The sequence below is a fragment of the Excalfactoria chinensis genome, chromosome 1, assembly GCF_039878825.1.
Source record: "Excalfactoria chinensis isolate bCotChi1 chromosome 1, bCotChi1.hap2, whole genome shotgun sequence".
Taxonomy (NCBI): Eukaryota; Metazoa; Chordata; class Aves; order Galliformes; family Phasianidae; genus Excalfactoria; species Excalfactoria chinensis.
This window is the reverse complement of record NC_092825.1, coordinates 25,843,729-25,865,153: the sequence shown is the minus strand read 5'-3', so window position 1 is coordinate 25,865,153 and position 21,425 is coordinate 25,843,729. Positions and strand designations below refer to the sequence as shown.

General features: G+C 37.0%; 2 protein-coding genes across 6 annotated transcripts in view; one reads left to right on the top strand and one right to left on the bottom strand.

Moving 5' to 3' along the window:
• The window catches only part of IMMP2L (inner mitochondrial membrane peptidase subunit 2), a 431,112-nt gene that overhangs the window by 212,919 nt on the left and 196,768 nt on the right, over positions 1 to 21,425 (bottom strand). The window lies entirely within an intron of this gene.
• The window catches only part of LRRN3 (leucine rich repeat neuronal 3), a 38,199-nt gene continuing 18,731 nt past the window's right edge, over positions 1,958 to 21,425 (top strand). The window contains exon 1 of the mRNA XM_072346432.1: positions 1,958 to 2,457. The gene's annotated coding sequence lies outside the window, so the exon portion shown is untranslated. The remainder of the gene's footprint in view (positions 2,458 to 21,425) is intronic.

Here is a 21,425-nt window from a genome sequence, read left to right as displayed (position 1 = left end):
AGCTTTTGGCTGTGTTTTCTTGAAACATCCTGAACCCTGCCCCAGGAAAACAGGCTCTTAAGATGGAAGCAGTATGAAATGCTCATAGGTTCACTTTGGGAAGCTTACAACAGTTTGTATCTGCAGCTTGTGGTGATCATGTACTGTGCCATGAACCACCTCCTGGTGCAAAGGAGACCAGATTTCTCTGATGAAATCTGATCCTATGGAAAGCTGATGTTAAATCCTTCTGCCCTGAGGTGTCCTCTGTCCCCAGCAGAAGGCAAAAAGAAATAAAAGATATCAAAAGATGCATTGGCTCCCAGTGTTTTTGTTATACTTCTCTAGTTCACACTGGGGGAGTGAGAAGGGGAGGGGGGGAATGTTCATAACAAGGGAATGGGAGAACAAAAAAAAAGGGCCACAGGCCATCCATCCACCCTAAAGTACTGTATGTATTTTCCACCCATCACTTAAATGCCAGTACTTCATGTATGACACTGTTCTACTCAGTAGCATGTATGAAAACTGGATTGCATGCAGTTTTAAAGAATAATAGTCACTCCTTTTACTTATTCTAGTTGCAATATTTAAAAGTTAGAGGGAGAAGGAAAAAAAAAGCTGCTGCTTTATTACAGCCACAACAATGTAAGTAGCAGTGAGTTATATTTTACAGAAATTTTCCCTAACCAATTATAAAAAAAAAAAGAAATATATTTAAGAAGTTGCCACTGCCTTAATTCAGTTTTCATAGTAAGTGATTTTGTGAAGTGTAAAATCATTTTCTTACAGCATAAAAACAAAAATAATGCAGTCCACGATCTCAAAGCGAATCAAAATGAAATAAGAGTTTTCATAAAATAGTAAACATTTCATAATAGAAATCTGGTGCTATTGCTTTGCAAGAAGTACATTAACTTAACATTGTTTGCCAAATATTCAGAAATATTTCATATTGTTATTAGAGAGCATGGAAAAAACGTAGCAGAAGTGAGAAATGAGAACCAAATTTCCCTGTGCTCCACTAGAGGGTGGCCTGCGTCAATCAGGGCTGGAATGCTGAATTCATGCAAGGCAGCCAACATTGTTTTAGTTTCGACCTGTTGACAACCAACTCTTTGTGTTTTACTAATGTCAATCTTCTATTACCAAATAATTTCCTTCTTGAAAAAAAACAGTATGCATGACAAAATAGTTTCTCCTAACGGCATCTGTCTCAATTGTTGTTTTTTTATACCTTGAAGGGATAATAAATTTCACTGTAGAATTCCCTTAAACTGATAGAAGATTTCTGAATTATTTCATGATGTTTTCAACCTCCACAGTTCGTATGCCCTTTGTTCACTCAGAAAAAAAGAAAAAAGCTGAAACCAAAGAACGTGGCACAAAGAAGGGAGAAAGGAAAAAGAAAAGGAAGAAGGAAGGTTGGAAAGGAAAAATCTATGTAGTCCTTCGTTTACATACTTGGATGGAAACAGAGGAGATAGTCAGGTAGAGAGATGTTGAAGAAACCGGATTGTATTTCACCAACCCCTTCCTCAACTCATTCTTGACTTTCCTTATTTCTCAGAAAGGTATGCTATTGCTTTTAATTTTTGTTAATAAAGATGCAAAAAACATGCATACGTATATATAATAAAATTAGGAATAGGAATATGAGAAATCCTTTACTTCCTTACACTAAAAAAAAAAAAAAGCAGCAAGATGATGGCAATTTTCCTGAATGGTTCCAGAGACAGCATCCCTTGAACTGCAGTAACCTCTGCAGAACTTCAGTGATCTCTAACCAGTTGTTCCCAACAAGGATAACATCCTTACATAGCCCTAGAAAAAAATAAAAATAAGGAATTTAGACCTCCTGAGCTGTTCTGTGAAAGCACAAACCGTGTCCTGTAACTCCCACAAATCGGAAGAGGTGTCTGGGAGCGTACAGAGGCTCGTTTCGTGCATCCGTCCCCGAAGCATCAGTGTCACGTAACAGACAGCTTCCCACGGCCAACCAGGCTGGCGCAGCCGCGCACTACGCTGCAGCTGGGCACGCCGGAGCACTGGCTCCTCTCTGGGGAGTGAAAGGGGTTCAGTTATTAATGACCGCTGAGCAGGCAGCACCATGTCAGAGTGACAGCCCAGAGGGTGGACGAGGCACCGCTAACCACCATGGAAACAAGGAGAAATAAGAGCTAGCAAGCAGCGATCCCTCGCTCCCGCTCCCCCCGCTGGATTGCGAGCCTCAGCCAGGCAGGCAGCAACAGCGCCCTGGCAAACATAAGGGATCTCAGCTGGCAGCACAGAGAGTCTTTCATGCTGTAGGATATCGATAGATACATCTCTGTATTATATACCATTAGACACACACCCACACATACACACACGTATTCAGACTCTGGCTTTAATACAAGTATGTGGTTGCCTGAACCGAGGAACAAAATTACTGAGATGCAAGAACTCATCCAGCTCTGAAACTACTCTTATTGAAAGGTAAGTTCCTCTTTATTTTCTATCTTGTCCTTCTATCTTACCATGTGAACTCTTTCTTCTTTTTATAAAGTTTTATTAGCATATTTTCACATTTTACTTTCTGAACAGAAATGCAAATGCAATTTGCTTTTTGTGCTGGAGATAATCTAAATATGCTTGTGAGAGTGTCAGAATTGTGCATTTGTTAGCTTGAAAGAACATCAAAGGGTACCAAATCATAAAGGGAGAACGTTCCCCCTGATGTTTCAGTTGCAAAATCAAATTACACAGTTGCTCTGTGTTTTGAAACCAATAAAACAAGACACAGGACAGCCTCCTTTCTTCTCACCAGGGCTAGGATTAAGGGAAATGCTGTTTATGTCAGGACCTAAAGCCCACAGAGTGGCAAGGCTGAGTGAGCATATCACAAACAGTTATTGAATTTCTGCCAGGCTACATCTTAAGGACTGTGGCAAATGACTTCGCTTTAAAAACACCCCCCTTTCAGTCAGAAGGGACAGTGTGAATGTCTGATTACTGATGCAGCTGGAACGGACGCACTAGGTAAAAGGATCGCATTAAGCAGGAGAGTTCTCATCTTCTTTGGTAATTAACAGGATCACAGCAGGGTGCCTCCAAAGTGTACTTTCATATAAGGAGACTGTTCAAATCCATCACTGCAAAAGCTGTGCCTGCTTTAGTACAGAAAGGCACGAAACTGTTTATCTTTGCTTTCCCTGTCTTTGTGTTCACATGTCTAGTTTGAGTTTTTGCCCAGCACTGCTGTTCAGAAAGAGAAGAACCCAACACAGGGAGGCTGAGGGGGCAGTAAATGTGTCTGGGGGGTGGGGGGGAGAACAGAAAAAAAGACGACAATTATTAACCAATTTAATCAACACAAAATTTCATGCTAGCAATATGTATTCGTAGCTAGCCCAATGTTTGTATTTATGTATTATGTGTATGTCATTTCTTTGATGCAGTATAACACTATCCTAGTATGCCTTCAGATGAAAACACATTCAGTGAAGTCCATCAGCATGGATTTGTGATTCATGCACCAGGGAAAGCCAGAGAGATTTTAGTTTACACCATGAGAAAGACAGGTTAGCTACCCGCTGCATGCTTCAAAGTGAAAAAAAAGAAATACATCTGTAATCACCCTGCATGTTTTCATTTGACTTTCAGAATGCTATGCCTGCATTATAAACAGCTCAGTATATAGATTATTTCCTCAGCCTCTCCCTTTCTACCACCACCCACCCTGTACACCTTGCAGAACATCATAAAGAACCTGTTCTGTTATAGCAATGCAATTATTTACTTGTAATTTCTGTTACTGTGTTTTCAGAAACAAACACTGTGAAACAGACAGCCAATGGCTGTAAGCCTGCCACCTTCCCAAAAATGTCAGGAAATGGGTAGCTTAACAATATGTAGAGTAAGAAGTCAATTAATTCAGGTGACCTTTGTAAATGGTGACAATAAAGCAGCTCTGACAATATGCCACAGCATTCGATTTTCCCTCTGGAAAATGAATGAGCTTAAGAAGAGGTTTCCCTTTCAGAGTAGAGAATGAAAGGTATTGAAGCATTAGCTCCTGCTATTGGCAAGCTCGCTTCCTCTGTTTCAGCTGCTGTATGAAATCAGTTAAAGCAAGCTGGTTTACTTCATGACATGAACCACAACCCCCGGTTCAATTAATTCAATATCCCCTTTCCACCCACACTGCATGTGCACATTAGTTGGTAAAAGCAGAATTTCAAGCCACCTCTTTGCATCTTTGCAGAAGGTGGTATGCAAAAAGGAGGAGAGCCTGATTCTGCTCTCTTCATGCTGTATGCAAAGGAGTACTCAGATGAAACTTTTTCTGCTGCATATTGCGCTACATGCTCAGCTTTTCTGACTTCATTCTCATTCATTTTAATGGAAAAAAAATGAAGGATAAGGGTAACTTCACACTAATCTACATTGCTTTTTGCCACCCACACTCTAATGCACTACTCTAACATATTATATAGATATGCTATAGCGTTCCAGAAAAAAAGTGTTTCTTCCAAACATGCACGTAGAGAGAAACATGCGGTAGATGCAACATCTGAGTGCACAGCACACGCGATCCTAACCAGCGCGCTGGGTGACTGTTTTGGTTAATACTCCCTACGAGCTCCTGCAGTAACGTGGTAGTGTCAGACGGGGACTGGCTGACGTTGCCATGGCAACCGCGCCGTGCCGCCTTCCCGGGCGGTGGGCCTGAGCGCGACAGCAGGCCGTGCCTGCAGGTGGGCCGGGAGAGGGAAGAGCGGCTCCCATACCGCAGCGAGGCACGGTCAGGCAGGCACCGCTGCTACCTGTCACGCAGGTCATAAATATCATGCATAATCTTTGTTAACCGATGAAGAAAAGCTGCTTATGGAAATCCTCGTGTCCTGCAAATCACTTGTGATCACTCGTCCCTCGAGACCAGAGGACAAAATGAAGTGTTTGTAAGTGAGAGCGAGCCATGTAGCAGCGCTGCAGCCACTTCAGTGACACTCATCTCCTAACCCTTATCTTTGATAAGTACCACCGTACCTTCAAATGGATGTTCTTTGATAGCCAAATTTGAGAGCAGCTGACAGCAGAAGAAAATAAGAAATGGGAAAACAAAGAGATTTTTAAGGCAAGCTCTATCTTACTTCTGAAAGTAATGTCACCATTGACAAACAAACACTGTTTGAACTACAGGAACGAGTGTTCCATAAGTTCTGGTACATCAGTGTTTTTGTTAATTCATATATCCCTCCTTCACTTAGTACTATTATAAGATGAAGCAGAAGAAACTAATCTTGAGAGAGATGCTGCCAGAAGGTATCTCAGCAAACCCTTCCACTTCAAGTTCTACGCAATAACAACTAGCCAAATCTGACAGCAACAAACTATTGACATGTACTGCTCAAGAAACTGTTTTCCAAAGTATATTTGTCTAAAAACGTCTAACTTTAAAACACAACTTTCTTCTTCTTTTTAATCCCCATATTTTTAATTACCTGCATTCCTAAAAAGAATCCCAGTTCTCATTCTAACAGTATAATGAGCAATTAAAATCCATTCCTTTTTTTGAAGGGAAAATGCCTGTAGAATTTGAGAAGAAACACTAGTGACAGATGTCATTAAAAAGGTCATTAAACACATTAGTATTACTAGAAAATCAATACTTCTCATTACAACAGTAAGGTACCTGGAAAACCAAATTACCTTGCCTTTACTTACTCAGCTGACTAGCCCACAAACTGTGAAATGCCACTGTTGTGAAACATCATGGTTCACAAAGAGCATTTGTTAATACTTTTGATGCTAAAAGCATTATTTAAACAAACAGTATGAACTTCAGTGTAACACACAAAATCTATAAATGATATCTTCAGTGTCACCACAACAAATCTATACATGATGTCACAGATATCACCACAGTAAATACATATTCTCAGCTGACGTGAACAGCAAATTAAGCTGTATTCATCTGCACCAAAGGAATATCCAGTATGGATGTCAATAAAATGATTCCATCTTGGGTTCTATTGGAGTAGCTGAGTGTGCTACTTAGTGAGAAAGAGCACTTTCACAAGTGCAAAATACAACCTATTTTCACAATGTAGCTTGATCCACTTGCCCTCCTTTGACAGGATTTCCTCTTCTTTATATATGGAAGATGGTGCCATGCAATAAACCAACCATAACAAAATTGAGCAGCAAATGAAACAAAGAAGTCAATATGTGCATGTTTTCTTCTCTCAGCATTTAAATACATGCTCTAGTTATACAAGTGAAGGAGATACTATTTGATTAATAAATTAAACTTATGGTCATTTACGTCTATTTCATAATTTTTTAGCTCTAATTTACCAACTGCTTGAAAGAACAAGCTACAGATGGGCACTCACCCCTAGCGTTCCCAAGCCTGCTAACTGGTTTGCTACACAGCAGAATTGCACAGACATTTAAATGAAAGGAAAGCGTAATTTCATAAATATATATTTATATAATGCATCCTTGAAGCAATTATCCTTCATTTGGAAATATTTCTTCTGTACCAAAGATTTCTCTCAATATAACTCAGTCTCTTTCAGGCAGTCTGCTTGCAGTAACTGCTTGGCCACAAGCAGTAATTCAAAGGAAATAAGATCTCTGTGCTCCCATTATTTCTATTCATCTGCTGTATTTATGGAATTCATTAAAATATCTGCCCCAAATTTAATGGTATCTTAATTCAACTGACCTCTGAATTAGAACAGAGAAGATTTTTAACTCTCCTCTGCTTTCAACTCCTACAATCCCAGTGAAAGTAGGAAATGTTTTTTGACATCACTGGTGCAAAAGAAATCATTTGACAGCATAAGCATACATGCTTAGAGTTTAATACTGCAAAACCATATGAAATGCTACAGGGATTCTGTTTTTTTTTCGAAATATCTACTGATTACTATAATAACCCCAAGAGTCTTTTAATAGAGGGTACTTGTCAGACAAATCAGACTCTGCCAGGAAATACTCTAAAAATCTCAAACTTTCAATACAGGAAAAGTGAAAATATCTGTGTTGATATTGCACCAAAGTCCCCTTGGATATTCAGTTGTCAGTATTACATAAAAATGTTTACACAACTTTCTGCCTAGGAATCAGACAACATCAGAAACTGCCTGTTGAATAAATTACAGACTAATAATCCAGATTACAAAAAAAAAAAAAAAAACAACCACGGGATATAACACACAATGAGGAGCAACACTGTGCACAGAGACATTTTTTTACATCACCACACCCATCATCCTGGGGAAGAGGAGTCTTTGAAAGGCTTTTACAAAGGCAAGGTGATGGCAACACAAATGTCAGAAATTACCAGGGCTCTTCTAGTGTGGCACTGAGAGGTTTGAGGGAACCCTGGCTGGCAATCATATCAGTTGGCTTTGTGATAAAACACAAAGTCATCCATATTCAAGACAGCAAGCGAAATATATCTCTCAATTGGGAGGCACTTAAATAAGTGCATGTGTTTAACTTGTTCCCTGAATAAGGATAAACACAAATGTGTTCTGCTGCATAATAGCACATCTTTGCTGAAAACAGAGATATATTCATGTCACTATATCATATTTCTGTGATTTTTCTGTACCTGAAGTTCTAATAAAATGGTTTGTCTTGACAGAGATAATTTTTATGTGTAAACAGAGACTTTTCTTGAACATTTTAGCCATTGTCATGGTAGCTGTAAATCTGAGGGCTAGAGATATTCATTCTTTTCCCTATCCCATGCTCATTCCTGTTGCCAAGTTCTTGCAGGCCCCAGAACTTCTCCAATTTGCTGGAAAGCAGATTTGTCTAGAGGTCACATCAAGCATCAGCAAGTTTTGCAGACTGCACTGAACAGTCAGCTAATTCCCCGTGTTTCCAAGAAGCATTAACTGTTCAACTTCTCACCCCTGCTGGCCCCATGTTGCTTGCCACAGGAGCAGAGAGGCAGGAAAGCCTACTCCAGACAAGGCTCACATGGAGCTAAATCTCCAGAAGATTCCTCTTCCTTGTACAGCTTCTCTAAACCCACTGCACAACATAAAACTGCCATCTGTCACATGTCCCACACAGAAATCAACTGATCCTTCAAAAATTATTCCTCTTTCCCCATTGCAAAAGTATTTCAGGGACAGTGCAACAGGTTTACCCTTACCAAATTCTGAACAAGCAGGAAAAAATCCTTCAGCATGAAAATAAAATTACAGTCAAGTGGTGTTTCATTACCGATGTAACTTGAGGGATGTTAACTGCTTAACTCCCTTTTAATATCAGTTTATAACAAAGCACAGCCATTTTGGTTACCCTCTAAGTGTAACATTGCAAGTTTATCCTGGATAGTGTTCAGTGTACTACACCTTTTAGCACATATATTTATTTTCCTACAGGATGTGCCACGTTAACCTTGAAAAAAGACAGCTGAGACTGTACGGTAGCTGTTTCACAATAGTCCTGGAATACCATAATTTCAGTGTTCACTTCATTTGAAGTTGTTTGGTCGGTCACTTAGTGGTAAGCACAAATACAAGACCAAAATAATACAGCTCTCAAGAGGAAGGGAAAGATTAATGCCTATTATGCCAGTTTGCAGAGGTATTGTTACGAGGTGAGAGAAGACAAAATGAGGTAATTGCAAATATAATGATCTGTAAAGCTAGAAATGGTTGTATGAATAGCGATTTCGCCCAGCACGTATAATTCAGGTAACATATCCTTCTGAATGTTGCTTTGCTACAGATTACCTAGTCATCAATATTATGTCAGACAAACACACATTTTGAGTCATTCAATTTTTATTGTGCAATAAGAGACAAAAGGGATATCCAGTATTATTCTAGTTTAGACTTTAGGCTGCAAAAATGCATAAGGAAAAGTACTGTGCTCTACAGCACCTAAGCTGCTGAATTCTATTTCTCTTGGGCATAAAGTACAGCCCAGTAATATGGGGGACTGAACAGCATTAGACCTACATTATTCACTTCTACAGCCTCAAAAATAATGTCCATGCTTGGACATACACCATAAAAACCCAATAGCCACACTGATAAGAAGCAAACTATTAACTATTAACTATTAGTTAATTAGTTAATAGTCTGTCATTAGTAGAATGAACTTTCCTCAGTATTTCAAGAATCCAACATTCAGAACAAGTTCTACTATAACTGGTCCACATCCTTACTACTGCTTTATCGTAGCAGCAATCAGAAGAACTAATCTATTTGTGTTCACACAGGCATAGACACTTCAATGGCTTTAGAGCATGGCAAAACAGCTTCAAGATATAAGCCAAAGAAAATTTGGTTAACAACTACCAGTCTGTATTATTTTACCCCATTACCCATAGATTCCGAAGAATAAGTTGTCCTGTCATCTCCAATGCTGGTTATACACTGTATATTGCTGCACATAACTCAGTAAAACCAGGGTTGATCAAAACAACTATGGGAGTCTCACTTGCAATTGTTATCCTTTATTCCTTCTTGATTATTTTCTGTGTGTGTTTGTTTCTACTTTCCCATTAAGACTGCTTTAACAGAGTTCAGTGTAAAAGTAATTATAAGAGAATGATCTGCTAATGCCACACGAATACAACTATTACAAGTAAAATTTCCATACTAGAAAGAACAATCCAGAAACCTTTCACAGATGATACTCAGAACTGATATCTCTGTGTGTCATTTCACTTCTGTTGGTGGTAAATGGCAGAATTCCCATTGATGTTAACAGATGCAAAAGGGATTTGTAGAACTTACTCCCTTTGCTTTTACTGTTTGCAGCATGTTTCTATCTAGAAACACAAATTTCATCATGTTGCTTCACTTCTGCTACTGCCACAAAGGCGGAGATCCTTGAGACCTTCTTATTTAGAATAATCTTGATCCTACAAGTTATGCTCCAGCCCTTTTTCTAAAGCATCCAGAAAATGGATGAAAAATAACATTGCAGATGAAAAAGAAAAACAAGCAAGCAAACAAACAACCTTGGAATCACAGTCAATATCCCCTGGAAAAAATGGCTAAGTAGTTTTACAAGAGCCATGCTGAAAACCTGGAAACAAGCCCATTTCTCAACTTCAGATCAAATTGAGTTTAATTAAACAGAACTGTACCAAATATTTCGCAGCTATTGTATATTCTTCTTTGCTTGTGTGAGGAAACTGTAATATTGAGAAATAACAAATGGCACATTATCAGTTTTGATAAGGAGATGAAAGCTTGTTCATTATTTAAAATGCACCTTACCTTGAAATGTAGCTCACAGAAAGTAAAATGATGTTCCAAAATAGAAACACATAGCTCTCCCTATTTCATATTTGATTTGATCATAGTTTTCCATAAAGAACATCAGTGTTTACATTCTCAGCTTATTATCTGGGAGTAAGCGGAATGAGATTAGGCAGTTATTAGAAATGCCGTAATTAATTTACTATTGCTACTTCACAAATATATGAGGAAAGTACCAAGTTTTTCCAAGTAGCATGGACATCAAAGACGTATATGTATTCCTGCCATTAAGAGCAGTGGGACTTCAGCTTAACTCTCCCAAATGTTCAGAGGAAGGACATAGAGTAAAACCTTGGCTCTAACGTCTTGTCATAATGGATGCTTGCAACTTAGATTTTTTTTTTGGTAAATATTTATTTATTTATTGCCAAACTGTTTACGATTCATGTCCTAATTTCTTCAGTTCCATTCTAGCCTCATGTACACCTCTTACTAATTAGGTATATTTACAATGTTATATCTCTCAGAAAACTTTCATTCATACTCAGAAATTCAGACACTCAGAACTTAGATTTGTTGCATAAATCCATCCTGTCCAGCCTATCAAAAAGTTGTTTAAAACAGACACTGATGTTTGCCTATTTAAGAACGCTCCATTCACCTACAGTTAAGCATGTCTCAATAATTCTACTGTTCTATTAATGGTCATTATTGTCACTTAGGGGAGTAAAAACCCCAAACAAATGAAAATAAGAATTGTTTCTATTAGATATTTTGATCTATGGTCCCAAGCTGCTTTTCTAGGCATCTCTGACACTATGGAGAAAAGACAGTATTTTTCACTTATTATTATTATTATTTTTTTTTTTTTTAGGTATAGTAAAGAAACAGGCAAATTTCAATGTCTACATTAAAGAACATTTCCAGTAATAACTTCAGTATTGATCTAGTGCTGGATTCTTCTTTGCTCCATTTTATGGATAGAAGCTATAATACTCTTGCATGTCCTTTTGTGATTTGGTATCATCTCTAATTTCTATACTCATTGCTAATCCTGTTCAACAGATCTACAAGCTGCTCTAAAGGAATTGTATTTGTTCTACGATGCAACATCAAAAATGTATGATTTCATGGCAAAAATACCAATTCAAATAGAATAGAATGATCTTCCTTGTGTACTTGCCTTAAGGGTTTGGAAAATAGAAGTCAGGGAAAGGTTTTTCAATTTATTCTTAGGTACTTACATGAAAGAACTTCCTCTAATAAAGATAGTTTGTTACTTTCTTTTTAATTTGCTGATTGCCTGTGCAGAAACTGCAAACCAGATTGTGGTGCATTTCTAAGGCATTTAAATTCGAGAATATTTCATACTTATGAACATTTCATAAATGTTCACTTAACAGTAAACCATCAGTAGATTAAAAGTAAAGTTATATGCAGTTTCAATGATTTAATTCCTGAAATGTTAAATTTCTCACACATTGCCCCAGTCCTTAAGTGCATTTTGAGTCCCTGGTTATCTTCTCAGTTAAGTCAAGCTTCATCATTGGAGTTATGCCAACATAGGCATCTCATTTTAGATCAGAAAATCAGGACCTTTCACTCTTTTAAGTGCTGGAAAACTCTTAAACTTTTTTTTTTCAAGTTTTACTTTTCATCACTGCTTTGACAGTTTCTGAAGTTCACAAAGACCATGAAATTCTTTCAGTTTACTTTAAGAGGATGTGGATTAGGTCTTAGTAGAATTTACTTTGTTTTAAATGTTTTACATGTCAGCTCTCCAAAAAAAGAATTATGTTTCTTGAAGGATATGACTTTGCACTATGAATATATGCTATAGATTAGAGCAGGCATCATTACATGAAGAGAAAGTTGCAGATGAAGCTCTAACAAAAGAGGGACTTAAAAGCTGTGTTTCAAATGCCAGGGTCCTGAGCGTCTGCACACCGTCATTGCTCCAACTAGCACCCATTGCACATCAGCCACAGTCTCCATTTCAGCACAGGCCCAGGATGCTCACCCCTTTCAGGTAGCTGTGCATAGTTCTGGGTCTTTTCACTTTGCTGGCTGAGTTTTGGGCTCATGTTGGTACATTATGATATCAGTCCTTGGAAAAGTACAAAGACCTAGATACAAAAACACATCAGATGTACCTGATTCAAATCCGTCAGGAGAATGGTAATGGGTATGTTGAGACTGAAGACCATATACAGCCATTCAATCATAAGCTCATCAAAGCTGTGGTATAGTTTCTCAATGCTTCTATTTAACCTCTCCTATAGAAGATAGTGAAACTTTCAAACAGCCTCAGTAAATTTTTTGAGTCATCTACTCCATCATTAACTGAAACACAGATATTTCAATAGGAAAGAGAATGAGTAACCAATACTGAAGATTGAGGAAAACGTTCAATTCTGTTAAAAATAAACTTGCATTAGCATTGATCACAAGTCCTTTTTATTGGCGTTTAATGTACAATATCAAATCTACACAGACCAAAATCAACTGTTACATCTGCAAAATGGGAAAGTTTCAGGACAACATTATTAAATCCTTTAGAGCAACTGGTAAGAAACTTCAAAGCTCAGTTTTACTTTCCATAGGTCTGACATAGTAGCTGACCTTACTTTGAGGGTAACTTGACCACATCTTAACAAATACTAAAAAGGGTTTAAATACTTTCCTATCTTGTTTAAAAAAAAATTAAAATAAAATGCTGTTTACTCAGATAATAGAAAATAGCTGTTTTCTTGTAGGGGAAAAGCCTGATTCTCTGGAGCTTCACAATCTTAATCTATAACCTGTGTAATTCTGTTCAGCCAGATGCTCAGTGTATTCCACAAATCTGATGCTCAATACACTGCAGATTCATACACAGTCTTGAAAATAGAGCATTAGCAACTGTGAGTGAGAATTAACATAATGACTGCTTCATGTTAAGCTCCAAACTTCGGCTATCTCTTCCTAGTGTGGTATTTTATGTAGTGAATATATTTAATCTGTTTCTCTCTTTGTATGATATAAATTCACAACAAGCTTCACAAGAAGTGATTCAGATGAGGAATGTTGCCTTTTTAGAGCTGTTATTTGTGCTGATTTTCCCAGAGTTATCTTCAATATCAAGACCCATCCAGTAATTACTTCTACCAGAGTAATTTAAGAAACAGGAACCGGTCAATTAGAGTCGCCAAAAACTTAGAGTACACTTAAATAGATAATTAAATGAACAGCACTTTTAGTCCCAAGCTTTGAAAAAACACAGCAATCTGCAAAGGATTATAGACTGGAACCACACTGTAATACTACATATAACTTCACTTAAGTCATGCAGTGTAAAATAGGGCAACAAATAAAAGTTACAGCACCAAATTCCAGATAATTCTCTTATGTTGTCCACTACATAAGACATTATTTTAGCTCCAAGGTCTGAGCATACATAAAATCATTGCAATGAAATTTATTTTGTACTATGTTTAGAGGAAGGGCTTGGAAGCTTTTAAAGTATTTTTCTTAGATTCCATTTTGTGCAGGTAATCTGCAACTCAGTTCTTTACCGAGACTAAAAGCTATTGTTTGACAACATGCTAAAGACAAATATTCTTGAAAATGTCATATGATACTGTTTAGATTAATCTTAGATATTATATCAAGCATATACTACAGTGGTCAAACAAAGCGTACTCCTCTGAATTCAGAAGTATAAGGTACAAAGAAGTTTAAGAAGCACCAGGTGTTTCCAACAGAATGCCATTAACTGTCTCTTAGCCATGAACTTTATGTTGCCACTCACTAGGGGTAAGTATTTTAATGTAGTTTGAATCCACGTGTCAGTGATACAATTATTTCTTTTTACAACGAGACTTTCCTCATGAAAAACAAACAAACAAACAAACAAACAAAAAACAAACAACCAAACACAGAATTAATTACTAATGATTAAAAAAATCAAATCAAAACAAATCAAATCAAAACAAAACAAAACAAAACAAAAATTGCCTTAACAAGCACTTTTTTTCATACCCTAAATTGGACTCCTCTGTGAGCAGCAAAATCTCAGCTTTCTAAATGTCTTTTGGCTCTTCCCTGGTACTCATATTCAAGATAGATGTATAATGGAATTTGATCAATTACAAGAAGTCAAAATTAAGTGCATGAAACAACTTTTAAATTAGATTTCATTTCTGCTTACATGATCTGATAATCATACTCAGGGAGAACAGAACCGACACTTAGACCAGTCTCAGCTATATCTTATTGACAGTAAGTTGGTTGACAGGGCAAAAAAAAAGAGTTTAAGCTGAATGTTTAAATTACTTCCTGGACCAGGCTAAACACAGGAGTACAGAGAGATTCAAGGTAAAAGCTGAAGCAGATCAAATTTGTTGCTGTGTAAATACCATAGAAAAAAAGACATAAAAAACAAATTGAGAATGTGAAACAGGATATGATACGGCTTTCCACATAGCCAATTTACGCATTTTATTCCTGGATTATTTTCATTTATGCAAAAGGCAAGAAATGGTTACCCTAGCAACTGCCACGTGTTCCTCAGTTTACTTCTGAGTTACAGAGAAGCCTATAGAACAAAAATTCCACTCATTTTAATCAGGATGTTGTAACGCCACAGACAGTTGGGAACTAAGCACTACAACATCTACATGTATTATCCAAAAGTTTCAAGAAAGGATATTAAAGAAAGAAAAGTTATAAATTTTGCATTTATCTTTTTCTGCAGTCTCATTTTCTTTATTGCTTTATGTGTAAATTAGAAACAAAGATTGTTATATGAGGAAGAATTTATATTCTGCCCAATTTGATGGTTATTTCCTACATTAGCTTTTTATTATACTCCTTAGTATATTTTTATGCCACACACAAAATGAGTAAAACTTTCAAAACTTCTTTTGTGAAGTATGAGATACAATATCCAAAGCGTATTCAGATGGTGGAACTCCAGTTGTCACCACAGATTAAAGGTAAAGATCCATTTCAAAGTGAGAATAAGTATATTTCAAAGCTAATCTTTCATTATCTGCTCTCTCTGCCTAAATGAAATGAACTCTGATTAGGCGCTACATGTGCTATGAAACACAATTTCTCAGTGTAGTCACCATTTTCACCAGTGACAAACAAGAGTCTGCATGCTACACTTGTAAAAATCTGCACCAGTGGAAGTGACACAGTGTTTTTCACAGCTGCTATGACCTAGGAAAATATTGACCATGCAGTCCATCTTTCACTGGCCCAAACAGATGGAAGTCAGTAGGTGCCAAATCACAGAATCACAGAATCGTATGAGTTGGAAGGGACCCTTGAAAGTCATCTATTCCAACTCCCCTGCAATGAACAGGGATATCTACAGTTAGATATGGTTGCTCATGGACTGATCCAGCCTGATCTCAAATGTCTCCGAAGCCACGATACCCACCACATTTCCAGGCAACTTGTTCCAGTGCCACACCACCTTTACTGTAAAAAGCTTTTTCCATACATGCAGTCAAAACTCTGGACTGTGTGCTGGGTGTGTTAGGACAGTCCAGCCAAGACTGGCAATGTTCTCCACTGATTGAGGGCCTGGCCTTACCATGCTGTAAGAGAAAGTTTGTCTTCTCTGGTTTTACTCTAGAAGTCTGAGCGTTAAGCTTGGTCAGTGTTGCAATGTAACAATCAGAACTGATGGTTAGTGCAGGTTCCAGGAAGTCCAGAAGGATCACCTCTTTCCTGTCATGAAAGACAGTGTACATAACTTAAAAATTGAGGGCTGCATCTTGAACTTTGTTGTTGTTGTTGTTATTTTGGTTCCAGCTCGTCGTGGTTACACCACATCTTGTCATTGGTAATGATGCAATCCTGGAAACTGTCACCTGCAGCCTTGTATTGGTTCAATAGTTCCTGACAAACTTGCATCTGGTGTTCTTTCCATTCCTTTGTGAGCAATTACAGGCCCACCAGGCACAAACTTCACAATATTCCTGTGTTGCCACCATCTTTTCCAACACATCAAAGCCAACAATCAGCTCCATTTAGAATCTGATTGTCATAATCCATAGAGTTGCTCAGATGAGCTGAGACTCTTCCTTTCGTGATGTGACAGCTGTACATGGCCATCCTTTCATATTGCCATCAGCACTGCTGAAATGCACAACCACCACTTCACTGTACTCATAACCACTGTTTGATCTCTATAGACATTCAGCAAGCATTGATGAATGTCAGTGGGTGCAAATTTTTCTCATGGAGGAATTCAACCTGATGCTTCCATGTCAGACAGCATCTTGTCAGACTGCCCCTTGGCTACCATTTATTGCACAGCAACAAAATGTAACATAATATTGGTTGGAAGGTTCAACCTTTAGTGCCGTATCACCAACATCCACCTCTGACATCATGGGACAATGTAATAAAATAGGATGCATTACTTTCAGAGTAATTTATGAGGAGATACCACAGAATAACAGTACAAAACTACTAGCACGCTTAAAAGAGAAACAACTGAAGGTGGCCATAAATGAGCACACCTTATGGAGAATTCTGTCCTGCAGTTTGAGGGTTAGAAAGGGACCACCAGAGGTCTACAGCCCAGGTCCTAGAAACAAGCCTTTTCCTGAGTCAGCACAGGAATTCACACAGGACTCATAGTTCATAGGCCAAATGTTTGTGGGTTTTTTTTTTCTTGTTTGTTTGTTTGTTTTTCCTATCTCCTCATATTTATTTATTTTTTCTGCATGAGAAAAAAAATACAGGAAAAATATTGGTTAAATCCCATCCAAAACACATAACTGTGCCAGTTCGAATAATAAAAATATTTCCAAATTTCTACTTGAAATTGAATAATCAAAAATTAAAAAGATTTGGATTTAAATACACCTTTGAAGATCTGAATATTCTTCCTGTTGGCCATTTTCACAAGCTCTATCCAGTAAATGTTACTCTGCTTATTTTACTTGTCCCTGCTGATTTCTTCTATATTACCATGTACCTCAGAAACTGAGGAACAAAAAGAAATAAAGCCTAGATATATCTTCTCTGCAGCTTTTGCAGAGAGGGATTTTCAAATAAACACAGGAAGAATGGCATTTGGCTGAAACTGTGAATTTTGATACTAGAGTGACAAGAAAAACAACAGTGCTTCTAGAAGTCATGAACACATCAGAAGTTTTGAAATGGTCAAGTAGCATAGGAATGTCTTAGACTGGGAAGGTAAACTAATTGAGATTAAACCTGTATTTAGCCTTTGGCAAGAATGCAAACTACAGGTACCTCGGACATTAATGAAAGCTTATGAGAAGTTGGTGAATTGGACAAAGATCAACACATTCATTTCATATTGACCGCATTTATCTTCCCATACTGGACAGTCCAAATGTTAAAGCCATATGTTTGTCTTTGGAAGCACAGGTACTTTAACATCTATTACCTATATAAAAAAAATAAACAGAATAAATTCACATTCAGTGGTATCCTAGTATAGAACATGCACATAGAGAAGTGAGTAGTCTCTTACAATTAGAATCATTTACCTTTAGTAATGCATAAATAATTTATTCTTTTGATGCTTAGTTTAGTCAAACTACCAAAACAGAATAGTAGGGAACACAGAAACAGACTTCATTTCCGTTCCCTTGGGGCACAATATAGAGCAATCAATTGTATATTAATTGGGGAAAATGTGTGTTTTGCATAGCATAAAGAAGCAAAACATTAATTCAGAATCATTTGCTTAATGGCATTTCTAATATGTTATGCATGTATTCAGCTTAGTTCTTTATACTGAGACACAAAACAATTACTGAGGATGTAAATACCAATAAACCATAACCTACATCTCTATTAAAAAAGTAAAACTAGAGTCAAACTACCAGATAATCTCTAATTTCTACCACAATACAGAGTAGCTATTAGAGTGTATCAAATCCTCCATCAATTAATGAGAATTTATAAAGATTTTATTACATTTAGACACACTTGTTAGAGATAAGTAAAGCCATTCATGACAGCACAAGGTGGCACATTGTGCACTCTATCTGTACATATGCATTCAAGTCAGCTCTAGCTCTGCATATGTTACCTACTTCAGTTCTTATATAAACTTAACATCTGACCCAAGTATTCTTGCAGTTGAAAATGATCCTCTTTTTTAATGGTAGAAATATATATGTCTAGTAATTATACTCCTTATTTTTAAACAGAATCCTGCTCATGGTTTGTCTTATATTGGTACAGATAAATAAACAGAAAAATAAATGAGAGGGGAGGAAGGGAGGCAGAGGGAGCAGAAGAGAAAAAAGACAGAAAGAGAAAGGGAAGAGATAAGAGACAAGTGAAAGAGAGAAAAAAAAAAATAAAGAAAGAACAAAACTAAAAACAAAAAAAACACCTGAAGGTTCAAGTTCCCAAACATGTCCTTAGACAAAAGCACAAGCACATGAAGAAATGAAAGAAAAATCTGTATAAAATTAACAAGCATTTTCTATTTTACTGGCTTTAAAAAAAATTAATTTTGATTGGTGACTTAGTGAATATGAGATTCAATAAATGCCATTCTTGCTCTGATTAAATGTCAAAGCCATAGACATGATATTTTGAAACGAGTGAGCAATAATTTGGTGCATATAATGACTGTTCCGGAAGATTTATCTATGCAATAGTTTTCTATTCGTATCAATGAAAGTTGATGATCCGGTGCCCTAAAATGCATTATGATGTGTTTTGGTTTAATACGATTTCATTTTTATTTTTAATGATTGAAGCAAACTGCCACTAACTTAATCTGATTGTGATTAGATCTCTGTCAGTCAACATCTTACTGCTTATACATAAAAGAGGGTCTTGTCATTTCTGCTTCTTGTATCATCATAACTGAGATCGGAGAACCCCATATTTAAGTTCCTGTCTTAGAGAGAATTTGATCCACAATTTTTACAGCCTGGAGGAATCACTACAAGAAGAGAAGTTAAATATTTGAGACATGATGCAAGGCTAACCTTCACAGGCATTCTAAGTCAACGTGGTTATCTTAGAAAAGTTTTGTGTAACTCCGTACAAGTCCAACCTCCAGAGGCATTCGAGGTCCATATGGTTATCTTAGAAAATGTAGCTCATCACCATAATATTCTATAATCTGCGCTTAACCAGAAACGATTGAACCCTCGGGAAATAGACTTTTCCAAGAGACATAAAAAGCATCACTCAGCAGAAAAACAAAGCACAAAGCAGTGTGCAATGGACCACTCTGTTCAAGTTCCTAAGTTCCTTGCATGTTAAAATTCAGGAAGTATTTCTAAAACATATGACGTAGGAAGTTAAACCTGAGAGAAAAACATGCAAGAAACACATGATAAAATGAATTGGGGGCCTGTGATTGAAATTTTTCAACTGCAAATGAAATTCTGGATTGGATACAATGCACTTCTTGAGAAATGATTTCTGAAAAGTGAGTCATTCATTTACACAGTAGCTCCAACAGAACCTGTTACACACATTAAACCATAAACTCAGAATATCAAACAAATCTGAACTGCTGCATTCATTCAGATTCCTTACATGCAACAGCAACAACAAAAGTATTATAAAGACCTTGTTTAGAAGTCCTAATCTGTTTTCAAACAACTTACAAATGGAGTGGTCAAATCTGGCAGTCATTTACAATTAAATTCCACAATTCAGAACTGGTAAGCTAAACCTTATATACATGACAGCGCGCTGAAGGAAGTAGGAAACACTGATAACAGAAAGAAACGTGGAGCTTAGACTAAAAATTGAGATTTTTCAAATTATGAGTGATGAAAGCTTAGCCCTGGTACCATACGGATGGCATTGTAATTGCTGTTTTCATTCGTCTCTTTTGGGCATAAAAAAAGATTGCCACACAGGTCTCCAAACAGTCATTTTATAGATAGCCTTAGCCTGAGCCAAAAAAAAAGAGCCCTCAAAGGACACATCAAAGAAATTTCTTTTTTCTCAGAAGTGCTGCTATTCATCGAGCAGAGCAGAAGTAGAATTAAGTTAAAATCGATTCAGTTTTACTTCCTACTCAGTTAAGTTTCAGAGATGGTAAGCAAGAAAAAGACAAAACTGGGGAAAAAAAGCCAAAAACCCTGCAACATTCATTCTCTTTTCACCTCGTTTTATATTCTCCTGTCGGTCTCTAGCTAGGAAAAGCTTAGTTATGACTGTTTGCAACTGTAGTTTTCATGACAGAACAAAATGTTAGTTTGTTACAATGCAACCAGTTTAAATTGGCGCTTTTGAGCTCAGAACTTCAGTCATCGAGAGGGAAGTTAATGAATTCTTTATGATTTCAAAGCTACTTTGAAAAGCAAAGCAACTACGTTGACCAAAGTAAAACAAAACAAAAATGAAATAACAACGACAAAAAGAAGTTATAGTCATGATGAACCAATCAGCTATTCTTACCAACTATTTTCTTTTCACCTCTGAAGCTGCCTGGTAGGAAGACTATCACTATCACTATGGATCCCCCAGATCAAGATGTGCATGGCTGGATGTTATAAGTTGAAGCTACATTACACCCATTTCTGATCAATAAGTACTCTGAATATTTTCCAATTTCAGAATAAAAGGAGACTTCTGTTACTTGGATTCTAACACATGGTAACTGCAGAATACTCTGCCTGGCTCCTCCTTTCACATTTCCTGATCTCTGCAACATTATCTTTAACCGTGCTGATTCTGTTTTGTGAAGAAGTTGTTGTGGCATTGCAGAAATTGTTTGTGCCCTCATGAGCACTGCCACATCAGACAGAAAATCTGATGACAATAATATTGAACGTAACAAATTGAACACAATAGAGCCTGTGTTATAATAATTGTTACCATGGAACAATGTTGCCTGATAATTACCAGCATTTCTCTCTTAGCTATCAGTAAAATCCATCTAACCCTGCAACATCCATTCTGTAACATGTAGAATGGAAGCCTAACACGTGCATACAGAAAAATACCAAACTAGTAGGTGTGGCCACTGTGATTAAGGATTATTCTCAGTGAAAAGAAATTCTCAGTTTCACGCTTCTTAGCTATCATTATTTTTAAAATAGAAAGCAATTAAATCTGTGGTGAAAAATTCTTCAAGGGGGAACTTTCATAATAAAAACATGATTGACTTCACAGTGAAATAGGAGTGAGCCTGTTCCAAAACAATCTGCTTAAACTAATTACCAAACTAATGAAGGCTAATCATGTCAAACCTTAAAA